We start from the raw sequence: 15,737 nt of genomic DNA, 5'->3' as shown, positions 1-15,737 counted from the left end.
GTATCCAGAAGCCTCAGCTCTCAGCTTTATAATCTCCTTTGACTGAGCTGAGATATCTCCTAATAGATTAGTAATACAAGCATAGGTTTAAGGACACCCCCCTCAAAGGACTATATGTAATATAGGATATTCTGTAAATATTTCAACTTACCATTAGATAAAACTCTAAATAAATATGTTTCTAATCATTTCAATAAAAAGTTAAAAATGTAACAACTGATAAACAATTACTTAACTGCTCTTTATCAATAAAGTGATCACATACATTATTTAAAGTAGGTGGAAATATATCATTAGTAGTATTGCCACCATAAAAAATAATAAACCAATATAGGTTTTACTTTATTTTTTTAATATGGTCAAAAAAATGTATCAATAATATTTTCTAAATGCGTTTTTACTAGTATCCCATTTATATTGGAAACAGTAATACAAATGAACACACAGAACACAATATTTCCTATTACTGCCCAATTATCAATTTAATATTGTATAATTCAAACTTTTTAGATAATTCAAACTTTTTAGATAATTAGAAAACTCACCATTTTGTTAAAATGGCAATCCATAAACACACTGGGATCCTTAAATAATTCCTCTTATACTCATAAAGACCAAGTGTTGTAATTATCATAGTTAAATAGAAAGCATTTTATATAATCCATATTTTTTATCAAAATTCTAATTTAGTAGTTTTAAGAAGTAGGGATTTAATGTATTATCATGAAAGCATAAAGCTGGATGTAGTAATCTCCCAAAGAGCACAATATTAAAATTCTAGTGAGAGAAAAAATTATTATAATTTTCCCCTAAAGGCATGTTGTATAATTAGATTTTAATACATTGCTAAGAAATACTTACTTAAATGGGCTTTTAAGGAAAAAATTATATCCCAAACCTGCCTGAAATAATATTTATACACACACACACACACGCACACACGCACACACTTACACATATATGTGTATATATATGCACACATATATGTACATGTGTGTATACTATTACATATCACACAGTTGGATATATTCTCAGTTTCCAATTTACAAAAACTACCCTCATAGAAATCCATTAAGTTAATTAAAGGTATAAATATTAGAGAGGATTGAAGGGAATTATTATAAATATGCTCTCTTGGTTTTTCTTCATCAAAAAAAACAGAATAGTCCTAACTGGTTTGGCTCAGTGGATAGAGTGTTGATCTGCAGACTGAAAGGTCCCAAGTTCAATTCCGGTCAAGGGAATGTACTTTGGTTGTGGACACATCCCCAGAAGGAGGTGTGCAGGAGGCAGTTTATCGGTTTCTCTCTCATTGATGTTTTTAACTCTCTATCTCTCTCCCTTACTTTCTGTAAAAAAAAAAAATCAATAAAATATATTTTATAAAAACAAAGAAAAACAGAATATTCACAACAATTTTTGGCCCCATTTTTTTCAGAAATTTAGGCTTCAAGAAATGCAAAAAAAGAACAGCAAACCAATATAATTTCTAATCTAGTTTCTAAGGTGCACATTCTTTCAAGTTTAGTTATTTATCATTATTACTACTACCGATAACATAAATTACCCAAATAAATCATTAAAATATATAGAAAAAGAATGTTCTAAGTAAATGAGTCAAGTGAAATTCAGAGCATGTTGTATCGTGTTTGATCTACAGAAAGATGAGTATGCATTTATCAGGGCTACAGATACATTTTCAAAATAGCCTGCAAAAGCCAGTAGAAGGTACAGAAAAGTTTCAGAGTGATGAAAAGTGAGAAATGGGAAAAGAGCAATACAAGACAAGATTTAATTTAGATAAGTGTAAGGTAATACACAGAAGTGCCAAGAGAAAGAAACAAATTGAAGTGTATTGGATATGGTTTGGAGATTAACTATAGATTATTATGGGATAGATTTTGCTACTTAACAGAGAAATAAAATCTAAATAAAATATAAGTTGTACATTAGTGATATTATTACTTTTTATTCATACACTTAAAATTCATTTTTAGCAAATAATAACAACTTTAAGAACAATAATGCATTTAATAGCTAAAATTTATTGAACTCTAAGTACATGTTAGTCATTGTGTTGCATTTTTATCTCAGTATTGAACACTCAGTGTTGAAGCATGTACTATTACTATCCTCATTTTACTGATGGGGTTTTAGATCTTAGATTAAGTAATTTTCAATGTTGTATAGTCATAAATAGTAGAACAAGAATGATGTTTTTAAAAATAGCATAAAATGTACAGAAGAGATAATAAAAGGAAGCATGCAACAGCAGTGAATATTAATAAATAAAAATAAAGGGTTTCAGTAAAACATGACTTACACAAGTGACAATAATAGCTAATATACATTGAGTAGTTATTATGTGCACATGAATACTGTTTTCCATGCTTCACTAGTTTTTTGTTTTGTTTTGTTGTGTTTTTTGTTGTTGTTGTTGTTAATCCTCACCTAAGGATATTTTTTCCATTGATTTTTTTTTTTTTTTTTTTTTTGAGAAAGCATGGAAGAGAAGGGGAGAGACAGACTTAGAGAATCATGGAGGTCTAAGAGACACATCAATAGATTGCCTCCTGCACACGCCCTGACCAGGTGGGGATAGAGCCTGCAACTTAGGTACCTGCCTTTTACCAGAGACCCTTTCAGTCCTCAGAATGATGCTCTATCCACTGAGCCAAAGTGGCTAGGGCACTAGTTTTTTCTTATGTAATCATCACAGATTATGTGAGTTAGAATACTTATTCCATTTTGAAGTTAGGGACACTAAAGCAGGGAGCAAGGGTGTAACCTGCCTAAGGTCATAGAGCCATTAATCGGTGAAAGAATCTAGCGCTCCCACCGCAGTTCCAGGAAAGTGTTATCATTATGCTACACTGGTCCTCGCATTTATAAAGAGAGGCAAATACACAGTAGAATACAAGTTAGGAATACTTCAATGTGAAAATATGGCGATTACTGAAAAAGTATTTCCCTCGTCAATAATATCAAATATTAATAAATATTTATTGAAAACAGAAAATAACGTAAGTTAAAAAAATTTTTTTAGAATAAGCATGAGCTCATTGAGAAAATAAAATAATAAAACAATATGATCTCTTACTTCCATCATTGATACTACTTATTGCGCACATACTCTATTCTGGACAATATTTTGGTGTGAGAAATAGATTTTTGGAACAGACATAGTCCTATCCTCACAGTGCATATATTCCAAAATGTAAAAACTACTATTATAACAAAGCTCAAATATTTACACTTTTATTGCTAATTATATTCTTTCAGTTAGTTTTTAATAAAAACATAATTACATTATGTAAAGTTAAAAGCAATTAAAAACTTTTCTTTACATATACGTTTATGGAAGAAAATAATCTGTTAAAATAAATATAATCTATATTTCAGTTTAGGTATCTAGAGCTTTAAGATTTAAATGAACTAGACTTAATCATGATACTAGAGGCAAAGTCATCTCCCTTTTTTAATATATTTTTATTGATTTCAGAGAAGAAGAGAGAGGGAAAGATATATAGAAACATCAATGATGAGAGAGAATCACTGATCAGCTGCCTCCTTGTACTCCCCACATGAGGGTTCTAGTCCCAACCTTGAGTGTGCCCTGACTAGGAATCAAACCATGACCTCCTCGTTCATAGGTCGACACTCAATCACTAAGCCATACCGGCCGGCCAAAGTCATTTTTCTTACTTGCCACATGATACATTCTGAGCTTTAAATCTACTTAATTAGATCAGTGTTTGGGCCAACTAGTCTTCTTGTGTGAACATAGTCCCAATTCTAAGCTAGTCTTTCTCCCTTCCACAGCACATTTCCTCCTTCACCTATCATCTATCCCTTATTTAGCTTTAGGTCCACTAAGGCTCATACTTACTAAGACTCACTTTTTTAAATCTGTTTAACTAAAGGCTACCCACATTCAATTGAAGTGAAACAGCAACAGCTTTAATTTTTCTGCTTGTTTGTTTGTTTGTTGTTTTGTTTTGTTTTTGTCTTTCTCTGCCATCTTCATTTGGAAGGTCAAGGATGTTGTATAGACATTCATTTCCAAATGATATGAATTATGCTACCTTCTTAGGTAATAGAGGGTTTTTTATAATGTTTTATATTTTTCTTTCCATTATCTAAAAAAAAAATTTGGTGGAAGAATTATAATAAAGTGTATATATTTTTTTTACATATACATATTATTAAATTTGTAAGTTTACCCAAAAGAGACAATATCTCTAAAAACAAGTGTTTTGTCCATCAAGAAATTTACAAATAATTATCATTTGTATGTGACATGCTAACAGTGGCATTATGAAATCCTAAAAAAAAAAAAGAAAGAAAGAAAAAAAAAGAGGTATGAGAGCCTGAAAATAGCAGGATTCAAAGGAATACCATATTTTCTACTCTCCCATGGTTGTAAGTCCCTCTCTGACACTAAAGAAAAACACATTAAATCATTCAGTTCAGTGAAGTGCAGCACTGCAAATAGTAATAATGTGCAGACACATCCAGAAATCAATCTGAATTAGAGTCAAAACAAAAATTTCATTCCAGGAGAGAGTAACCATGGAAATCAATTAATGAAGCAGCTAAACCCAGCCCTGAGTCATGTGTATCAGGTAAAAATAGCCTCCCTCCCCTCTTTCTGACATATTATAATACATATTTAAGTATGTTTCAAAGTAGGCACACATATGTTCTGTGATTGGTGGTTCTAGTAGTGTTGAAAAATTGACCAGGCCATTCTCCTACTTAAAACTATCAATGATTTCTCTTGATTTCCAAAATAAAATATAAGCTGCTTTAAGTCATTGTAATTGTTTTGTGATACACTCATCATGTAAGTAAAACCTCATTAAAATTTGAAAATAATTTTGAATCAAATGAAAATTTAAGTCTGCCTGAAGTTGATGAGAAGGGCAAAATGAACATTGCAGAGTGATGATCATTGTTATTTTATTACATGGTCTAGCTAGTTCATTTGAAGTCTATCCTGAGTTGTCGCCCCTAATATTTCCAATTCCTCTGTCCCATGCTTGGTCATGCAGTCTTTTAGGAGAGTCCCATAGACATAGCACATTTATTAATGGTCATTTACCCATGGACAGTCTTCCCCCAAAATGGAGTGCCACCCCAGAGTATCACTTTAGAGTGAACTTGAAATTTTATACCTTCTGCACTTTATTTCACATCTTAGAATGAGAGAATAACATCAAACCTGCTAATTATCATATGGTTATAACAGCCATAGCTATGCCTGGCTCCAAAGGCAACAAACATTTTTCTTAGGCCACTCTGCCGTAAAATGCTAAAAGAACCCACTGTGATTAAAAGATTATTGACGGAACTGATTGCTAAGCCTCTCTTGCTTTGTGACAGAAACCAACACAAAGCTGAACTCTGCTTGCCCTAGTCCTTCCTCCGAAATATAACCAATACTTAATTGCAGTGGACTGAATTGTGTTCTCAATTCATTATGTTGGAGCCCTAAACCCTAGTTCCATAGAATGTAAATTTATTGGGACATAGGACTTTTAAAAGGGTAAACACTTTGAAATGAGGCCATTAGGTAGGGGCCCTAACCCAGTACAACTGGTGTGCTTATAAAAATAAAGCGATACACCTGGGATGCTTGTACACAGAATGACAACTGTGTGAGGACACAGTGACAGGGAACCAACTGCAAACACCCAGGAGCAACCAAACTTGCCGCCATTTTGGTTTTCGACTTCTAATCCCTGGAACTGTGAGAAAACATATGTCTGTTGTCTAAGCCCTCCTTCCCATCACCCCCTCCACTCCTGTCTGGGGCATTTTGTTATGCTGTCTATGTTCTTCCTTGTCACAGCAAGTTAGTAAACTTAAATTTCTTTGATTTCAGATATGTTCCTGGTGGTCTTTATTTGATGGGCTTTATCATTCAATTCCCGAGATTCAAAATCATCCTTGAGCTCAGGTCACATGCCTAGAAACAAAAAGCCTATGACTGCTCTCCTTTTCAATTGGCATAGTTTTATTCCATGTAGGTAGACCTTTCTAATATTAGTCTAATGGGTTGCCTTGTGTTAGTTACACTGGCTTTCATTTGGTAATTACTCTATTTTCTAAAATCTCAGACCCACTGATGCTAAACAACTAATAGAAGAAATGATATACACTTTTGAACACTTCATGATTAATTCACAGGACAGTCATAAAATAGAAGTTAATTTCTTTATTACCTGGTACAGGGTTGAGACTTAACATGTATACAATGATCTAAGTCATTGCAGACACAGATCTTCTTCTTTGAACTTGAAAATGCTAAAGTGAGCCGGGAATGGTTTGGCTTAGTGGATAGAGCATCGGCCTGCGGACTGAAGGGTCCCCAGGTTCGATTCCGTTCAAGGGAATGTACCTTGGTTGCGGGCACATCCCCAGTGGGGGGTGTGCAAGAGGCAGCTGATTGATGATTCTCTCTCATTGATGTTTCTAACTCTCTATCCCTCTCTCTTCCTCTCTGTAAAAAAACAATAAAATTTAAAAAAGCAATAAAATATATTTTTTTAAAAAGAAAATGCTAAAGTGATATGATAGAAACATAATTTTTAAAAAATATATTTTATTGAATTTTTACAGAGAGGAAGAGAGAGGGAGAGAGAGTTAGAAACATCAATGAGAGAGAAACATCAATCAGCTGCCTCTTGCACACCCCCTGCTGGGGGTGTGCCTACAACCAAGGTACATGCCCTTGACCGGAATCGAACCTAGGACCTTTCAGTCTGCAGGCTGACACTCTATCCACGGAGCCAAACCAGTTTCGGTGAAACACAATTTTTTATAGCAAGTGCACCCCTTAATGTATATGTAACCCTCGATTTTTTAAGCATGTTCAACCATAAACCTGTTTTTCACATATTATTAGCACTTTATGAAAATGCATTTGTGGGAATGTTAGAACTGATTGCTAGCTCCAGCCTAAGTTTTATTACAAAGGCAATAAGGGACAAATGACAAAAAAAAAATCAAGATATTTTCCCCAATCAATAATTTTTATATAAAAAAAGGTTTAAAAATACAAGTAAACTAGGGATATATACACACAAATAGACTTTTAAGAGTATCAGAGTCATTATTGACTGATATTTACCTAAGCATTTAAACACAAATCCATCAGTCAATTGCTTAACTCTACTTCTAGAAATGCTACCTGTTGTTAATCATATAAGAAAACAAAATTTCAGCCCACATTATCTTTCTGAGAGATGAGACCATCTGCTCTCTCATTATGAACCACTAAATGGTTGTTCCTCTGTACTTTTGCTCATGTTGTTTTCTCTGACACTTTCTTAACTGACTCATTTTTATTCTTAAAATGTAGACATTACTTATTCAAAGACAGTCATCCATCTTTTGCAAAAGTCTTCAATAAATTCCAGATTGGCTTTATACATCTGTTTACTCTGATAGTCCTATTATTATCTCCACTATAATATTTAAATACAATACTATGTTGTATTTCTCAATTAGATTAGATTATTTTAAAATTATCTTTCTCAATAAGTTTTACACTCCTCAGATACAGGAATGACGTTTTATTTATATTTGGAACTCTGTAATTATATATTAATTAATTTATGTATATATTTACATTTGTAGCCCTAATACTATTGTAATTAACCTAGTAGATTCCAATTTCCCTGATAACAGCTCTACATAAGCACTGTGGACAGCCATTAAATGAATGTTGAAATAAGCTATACATGTTCATGACAACCAATTAGAAGAGATGAATGTCTTTTTATGAAGTATGGAAAAAGATTTACCCTAAAATAAATTAATATATAGTATCAACATGTACTGTTACACACAGACAAAAAGCACACAAATCTAAAGTTGACAGAAGTATTGATTCTGAAAGAAAAGAAAGCACACTATTAGGAAAGCATAAAGAAAATTCATTTTTGACTTACAATGAAAAGAACTTGGTCTGAATTCTAAGCCTTTATGCCCCCAATGTTTTAAAAAATCCTCATCACAGATTTTTTATTGATTTGAGATTGAGAGAGAGATAAACATCATCAGTTGCCTCCTGTAGGCATCCTGATTGGGGATCAAACTGGAAACTCAGATATATAACCTGACTGGGAATAGAACCCACAACCTTTTGGTGGATGAGACAAAGCTACAACCGAATGAGATTCCTGACCAGGACTCAAATCACATCATTTGAATTTCAGTTTGTTCACCAATAAAATCCTAATAATAGCACCCGCCCTGCCAGCCCTTTAGAAAGAGTTACTGTGAATATCAAAAGTTAAAAGATACATAGTACACCTCATTAGGACATCATGAAAATATTAGTTTAATTATGTTTATGATCACAATGATCTATACTAATAAAAGGGTAATATGCTAATTAGACTAAACATCTTCCAGACATCCTTTTGGACATAGCCAAGGTGGCAGGATCTGAGGCAGAAGTGGTTAGGGGTGATCAGGTCGGCAGGGGGAAACAGTTAGGGAGTGATCAGGCTGGCAGGGGATGGCAATTAGGGGCAATCAGATAGGCAGGCAGGTGAGTGGTTAGGAGCCAGTGGTTTCGGATTGCGAGAGGGATCTTGCTGCTGGTTTAGGCCCAATCCCACAGGGCCTAAACCAGCAGTCGGACATCCCCTGAGGGGTCCTGGATTGCAGAGGGTGCAGGCTGGGTTGAGGGATCCCCCATGCATGAATTTCATGCACTGGGCCTCTAGTATTTTTTTTTTTGGGGGGGGGGTGTGCTCTAGTATTTTAATAAAAGTGGAGGGACTACACTTTTTTGATAATAGGTTTATAGGGTAATCACATATGAATCACTGATTTTATGACTGTGAGTTGAGTTTATTTTAGAATCTGACAAGGGTAGACAAGGAAAAAATGCCTACTCTACTGGAACCTTTTAAAACTTAACTGCCAAGATCTATAAAAATATTAGTTACATATAGTGGTTTAAAAACTGAACAAGTATTAGTTAATAGTAAATATAAGGAACTCCAATAAGCAGCAGTCTGAAAGTAGGTGATATATTTTTTTAATTTTATAGATAAAAATGATGTGATTTTTATTATTTTTACAATTAATTATTTAATAAATTTGGTAATTTTAGGAGCAGAAATTATTTATCATTATTTTTCTAAATTTTTTGTTGAGAATGGATTAGATATCTAAAAATGTTACTGACTTATCCAAGCTTGAAGATGTAATCAGTGCTTAAAAAAATTGGAAAGTAAAAGCACAATTGTCAACCTAATGCTTTTTCCATTAGAATAACTCTTACCATAATCAAGAGAGAAAAATTACAAGATAATAACAGAATATTTGCTAGTATTGAGATGTCTCTTCTGCGTTTTTTTATTCTTCTACTGAGTGCATACATCATTTAAAATAATATATTTACAGATTAAATACATTAGCTATAATATTTTTGCTTTTTAAACAAAAGTGGTTTTCAAAGTTTACGCATAAAAGCATACATTTAATAAATTTAGAAAGATCACAGTTATCACATGTAATAAAATGCTAATATGCAAATTGACCAAATGGCCAAGTGACTGGTCACTATGACGCGTACTGACCAACATGGGGCAGATGCCTAATGCAGGAGCTGCCCCCCAGTGGTCAGTGTGCTCCTACATGGGGAGTGCTGCTCAGCCAGAAGCCAGGTTCACAGCTGGCGAGTGCAGGGCAGTGACAGAAGCCTCAGCAGCCTTTGCTGCAACTCTAAAGATCAACTCTAAAGTCAGACATCCCCTGAGGGCTCTTAGAATGTGAGAGGGCACAGGTCAGGCTAAGCCACCCCTTTCCCCCTCCCTCTACCAAGTGCATGATCTCATGCACCAGGCCTCTAGTTACTACTTAAAATATATAAATCTGAATGAACTAGCTTTTTAAAATTAATAAGCATCATCCAGGGTAATCCAAATCTTAGCTTCTAATCTAGGTTCTCAAAATTATTCTTTGTAGATTGAAATAATTTTATTAGCAACATCAAACAGTGGGAAGGGCATACAATAATAAAATGTTTGCACAGTTAGTAGTTATCAATTTGCAAATTAAAATTATACAGATTTTAGGGAGTGCAATACTACAACTTACCTTACTATACACCAGTTCTAATGCATTTAACACAAAATATCTCAGTACAAATGAATGTTTCCGTTTATAAATTAATGTGTTCACAGAGAAGTTACTTTTCATAAATACAAATTGGTTATAATTACTTAGAGTTGTATGATACTTTTCATTTCTCAAACAGAAATTTAATTTTCACGTCAGAAGAACATTGTATTGAAATGAAGTTTAAATCTAGTTTCTTGATAAAATTCCTAGTATAGAAGCAAGACATGCAATATTGAAAAATTATGTTTATGCTCTTAATGGTTAGGTTATTATTTTATTGACAAACTAGCCCTTCTCACAAATCCATGAGCCAGTAGCTCACTGTTGCCCTCCGGTAGCTCTCCTCCCACTGCCCCACCATCCTCTAGCTTCCAGTGCCCCCTCTCTCCACACCCTCTCATAGCTTGCTGCCCTGCCCCCTTCTGCAGCTCTTCACTACCTTCTTATTTTATTGACAAACTAGCCCTGCTCACAAATCCATGAGCCAGTAGCTCACTGCTGCCCTCCTGAAGCTCTCAGCCTCCTGCCCCACCCTCTTATAGCTCCCTCCTCCACTCCCCCCTTCATAGCTTGCTGCCCTGCCCCCTCCTGTGGCTCTCTGCTACCTACTGGTAGCTCACTGCCCCACCCTCCTGCTGATCCATGATTGGGTTGTTATGTGGTCTGTTGTTAAGCTTCACAGCATAAGGACCAATTGCATATTCCATTGTTGGATGTCCTTCATAAGGCTCTTTCATGCCATATGTAGAGCCTATGTTTTTCAAAATTAAACTTATACCAAATGAAGTCATTTATATATTTTGAAGGTTTCCAAATAAATAAATAAATAAGTACTATCATTTTATGTTTACTTCCTTTCTGGAGTTATGAATATGTCGTCTAACTATTCCTGATAGTTCTAATGAATATGTATTATTTTAGTAATTGGGAAAAGGAGTAAATTGTATAGATAAAAAATGGCTTATCTTTTTATTTGCCTACCAGGCATAAATATGATGCCAATTCTATAACCATGAAAATATATAATAGAAGCACTTTTTTCTAAATAGATTTTTTCCTGTGTTTAATTTACATAAAGCTATGTACAATATTATACAAAATATTTGTGAAATGTCAAATAGAAGCCAATGCTAATAATTTGCTGATCTGCTTTTTTTTGGTTATATATCTGAATCTAATATCATTTATGGAGAAAATCCAGTATGCATTGATTACTTATAATCTAAAGTGACAGAAAATTTTGCCACCTTCAATATGTCAGTTGCTATTTTTCATATCATAGGTTGAACAATTTCCATGGTCCTAAGACAATTTTTATAAATAAAAGTGTATTCTACTTTTATTACTGATAATTTTTAACATATTTCAGATAAAATTTTTCAAAATCTAATTTGATAAACAATTTCAAAGACATAAATATGCATTTTGAGAAGTGCATTCTATTTTTAATATAATTTGATTGTACCATCATATGAATTATTTAAACAATACCACCTTCCATTTATTTAAAAGTCTTCTAATGGAATATGTGTCAAGAAAAGATAATGAATCAACAAGAAATAAAATTAATTTTCAAATACATATGTTATAAATGATGATAATATTGAATTAGAAATGTAAAAATGTTGATTATATTTTACTAACATTTTTGGACTGTTAGAGTTAGAGTTAGAGTGGAATGGGAAATGAAAAACAATATGAACATTTTAATGGGAATAATAGTGGCACTAACAGTAAAGATCATTTCAATGTTACCTATTTTAAAACTTTTAATATTTTAAGCCATATACTTCTTAGAATATAATAATTATTTGGTTAGTTTAAGAACATCAACATATTATGGTTAAATAGCAAAACACCTTGGGCAATAATGGCAATAATCTTTTCCACAAGGCAAGTTCAGGGCTATATCTGGTCTGGTATTAGATGTTGCTTATTCAAAGATCCCAAACATAAGATCCCTATGTTAACAAACCAGGTTAATTCTGTTTTATTATTTTCCCATATATTGTATTCTTTGCATTGTCAGGCAGTGTCAGCAGCTCCTGGCTAATATTATTATCCTTAGTGTTAGAGGATTCATCATAAAAAAAGAACACTTGTCTTTATCCCAATGGTGCAAAAAATAAATAAATAAATAAAATTTAAATTTATAAAGATATCTGTGCCATTGGTCCTTCCTATCATGTTTCCACTAGTGTGGAGGAACAATGTGATATTCATATTAGCCAGATCTGACTCAGTAAATGCCTCAGAGAAAAATAGATGATAGATGACAAAAATAACAAGTATCCATAATAATTTCTTCAATTAAATACATGTGATATGTATATTTTATATTTTTATTATTGAAGAAAGTTTACTGAGTTATCTGATAGATAATTGAATCCTCTTTTCAGTTATATCAGTCTTCTGCATAGAACTATAAAGCTTTATTTCTATATTATTATAACTTTATTTTTATTATGATGTAGTAAATTCATACATATTGCAAATATATAAAAATTATGAGACATATTCACTCCCTTTCTTTGTTTTCTTAAAAATCTTAAATGCTGCAGGGAAAGTACTTGAGGAATATAGTGTAAGAAGTACATGGACCCCCTACCTAACAAAATAACCACAATTGGTAATAATCCATTTTTTAAAATGAAAAATTCTGGCCTAGCTGTTGTTGCTCAGTGGTTGAGCATTGATCTATGAACCAGGTCCTGGTTAGATTCCCGGTTAGGGCATGTGTGGATTGTGTGGGTTGTGGACTCAATCCTCAGTGGAGGGTGTACAGGAGGCAGCTTATCAATGATTCTCTCTCATCATTGATCTCTCTCTCTCTCTCTCTCTCTCTCTCTCTCTCTCTCTCTCTCTCCCCCTCTCACTTCCTCTTTGAAATCAATAAAAATATATTTTAAAAAAGAAAAATAATAAAATAAAAATTCTGGAAATTTTAACAGCAGATGGCACATGGTAATACACTTATTCTAGAAGAATATATGCATACCACTTAGAAGCTAAGCAAGGAGATCAGGGAAATATTTAAAGAGAACCCCACTCTAACCATTGACATGCTTAGGGGTCCAGAGTGTGCGTAGTCAAGAATACTTCCTTGAGTTATCATGTCAGAGGCTGAACATTTTTTTCTATAGGTAAAATATACTTCACCGAAATATTATGGCCAAATTTCTAAATAAAAAAAAAAAAATAGGTAAAAAATCAAGGAACGAAGATCCTTAGAGCAGGGAATCAATATTCAGAGTTGCTACAGTATATTTTCCAAATGACCATTTTTCTTCTCAATTCATTCTATAGAGTCAATATTATCCTAATACAAAAATTACATAAGAACACAAATTACATAAAAGTATCTCTTATTAATATAGATGCAAAATTTTAACAAAATACAAGCAACTTAATCCTATATAATAAAGAGCTAATATCCTAATTAGATAGGACAGCAGAAGGACCTTCCAGAATGACCTGTGGGCGGAGGTGGGCTGCAACTGAGGCAGAAGGGTCTGTGAAGGCCTACTCTTGCATAAATTTTGTGCATCAGGCCTCTAGTCAGCAATATATAAAGAGAATATACATTATAACCAAGTGGGATTTATTCCATAAATCTAAGATTGGTTCAACATCTGAAAATGAATTAATGTGTATCAATAGAAATGTACTGAATGCATCAATAGAATAAAAAAAAAAGCATGACACATTTGAATAGATGCAGAAAATACACTTGACATAATTTATATCCCTTGTGATAAAACACTAACTAACTTCAGGAAAACTTCCTAAAACAGATGAATATCTGAAAATCCCACAACTGAGATCATACTTAATTTGAAAAAAATTTTCACTTTCTTCCCAAAATCAGAAGAAGAAACATTTCTCACAATTTTTTTTTTTAATATTATAGAGAAGTTTCAGGTGGATATAGACTGACTACCAATGGGAAAGGATTTCTTTTAGGGAATTATAAAAACGTCCTAAAATTGATTGTGATATAGGTTGTACAACTATGTGAATATACTTAAAAAAAAAAAAAAGAATCATACTCTTGAGATAGGTGAAGTGAATTCTATGGCATATGAATTATACCTCAGTAAAGGTGTTTTTAAAAAGTAATAAGTATAGGGGCATAACCTGTTATGTATAAAAAATGCTAGTTAACTATTCTTAATTTCAATTAGGTTAAAATATTTTGCCACAGGTTAAGCTTCCCACAAGTGTCTGTGTAAGAATCAGCATAGACTTCACAAAGACAATAAAGGTCTCATCACAGAGTTAAGTCAAGACTGAGTGACTTTAAAAGGGAAAGTAAGAGGCTCAATGCCAGTGGTTGCCTGATATGAAAACACAGAGTTGCCAGTCCAAGTGCAATGTTTCCTAGCATAATGAATAGTCAATAAATTCAGAAAATATGTATGAACTTCCCCTAAACAACTTTGTGATTTGAAAGAGCAACTATTTTCTGGTTAACTTATTGTAAATAGAAATGGTTATACAGTAAATTATCCTATATAATAAAAGTATAATATGCAAATCAACCAAATAGCAGAACAACCAGTCAATGGTGGGCAGGAACAGCGAGAGAGAACACTAGGCCAGCCAAGGCACTTGCCAGCAGTCAGAGGGGGGGGGGGGGGGGGGGGAGCAGCAACCAGCTGTGTCAGAGAGATGATTGGGGGGCCCGCCCAGTTGCCTTCTGCAGAGGGAGGCCACTAGGGCAGTTGTGGTGGGATGATGGGGCCAGCGCCAGGCTGATTCCACAGAGAAAGTCTGGGTGAAGGCCTAAGTGGGGTGATGGGCACAGTGCTGCCCCCTGATCCTGATCAGCCCACCAGGTCGCCTCCATGGGGAGCGGGCCTAAGCAGTCAGTAGAACATCCCCTAAGGACTCCCGGACTGTGAGATGGTGCTGGCCGGGCAGAGGGAGACCCGCCTCGGTGTATGAATTTTTGTGCACCAGGCATCTAGTGAATAATGATAGTTAATGATGTGAGGGCAAAAACAAAATACCATTATGTGTTTTACTAATATTCATGTTATTCTTGTTCCTCCAGGAGTGTGAGAGGTGGCATCGTAAAGAAAATTGAGGTGTGGCGTGGAAGTTTCAGAGAGTGTTGCTCAGAGCATGCTCTATAGGCAGTTTTGCCATTTTCTAGTTAAGGCCATTAGAGAAAAACTGGTTAATACAAGGTCAAATGAATTTTTTTCTTTGTGATATTACTTTGAAAAGCTAATATACCTCATAACTTTCAAATTTTATTTCACAGAAAACCCTTGAATTATTTTCAGAGTGAAAAAATAATGCATGCCTTAGGAAAAAATAAATAAATAAATAAAGCTTAACATAATCTGAAGTCCTACTAGAATAGTGACAAAAATATACTGATTATCCATGTAAAATCACAACACACATACACTCACCTCTGTACAAATACCTTCACAAATATTTAAAGTTTTCTATTGCCGAAACCTGTTTGGCTCAATGGATAGAGCGTCGGCTTGGGGACTGAAAGGTCCCGGGTTCGATTCCGGTCAAGGGCATGTACCTTGGTTGCAGGCACATCCCCAGTAGGGGGTGTGCAAGAGGCA

General features: G+C 34.0%; 1 protein-coding gene across 1 annotated transcript in view; it reads right to left on the bottom strand.

Moving 5' to 3' along the window:
- Positions 1–15,737, bottom strand: part of FSTL5 (follistatin like 5) — a 541,528-nt gene that overhangs the window by 200,525 nt on the left and 325,266 nt on the right. The gene's annotated exons all lie outside the window — the stretch shown is intronic.

The sequence above is a fragment of the Pipistrellus hanaki genome (genome assembly GCF_964339955.1).
Source record: "Pipistrellus hanaki genome assembly, chromosome: 5".
NCBI classification, from domain to species: Eukaryota; Metazoa; Chordata; class Mammalia; order Chiroptera; family Vespertilionidae; genus Pipistrellus; species Pipistrellus hanaki.
The sequence above is the reverse complement of the archived record's forward strand: the minus strand, read 5'-3'. Positions and strand labels throughout refer to the sequence as shown.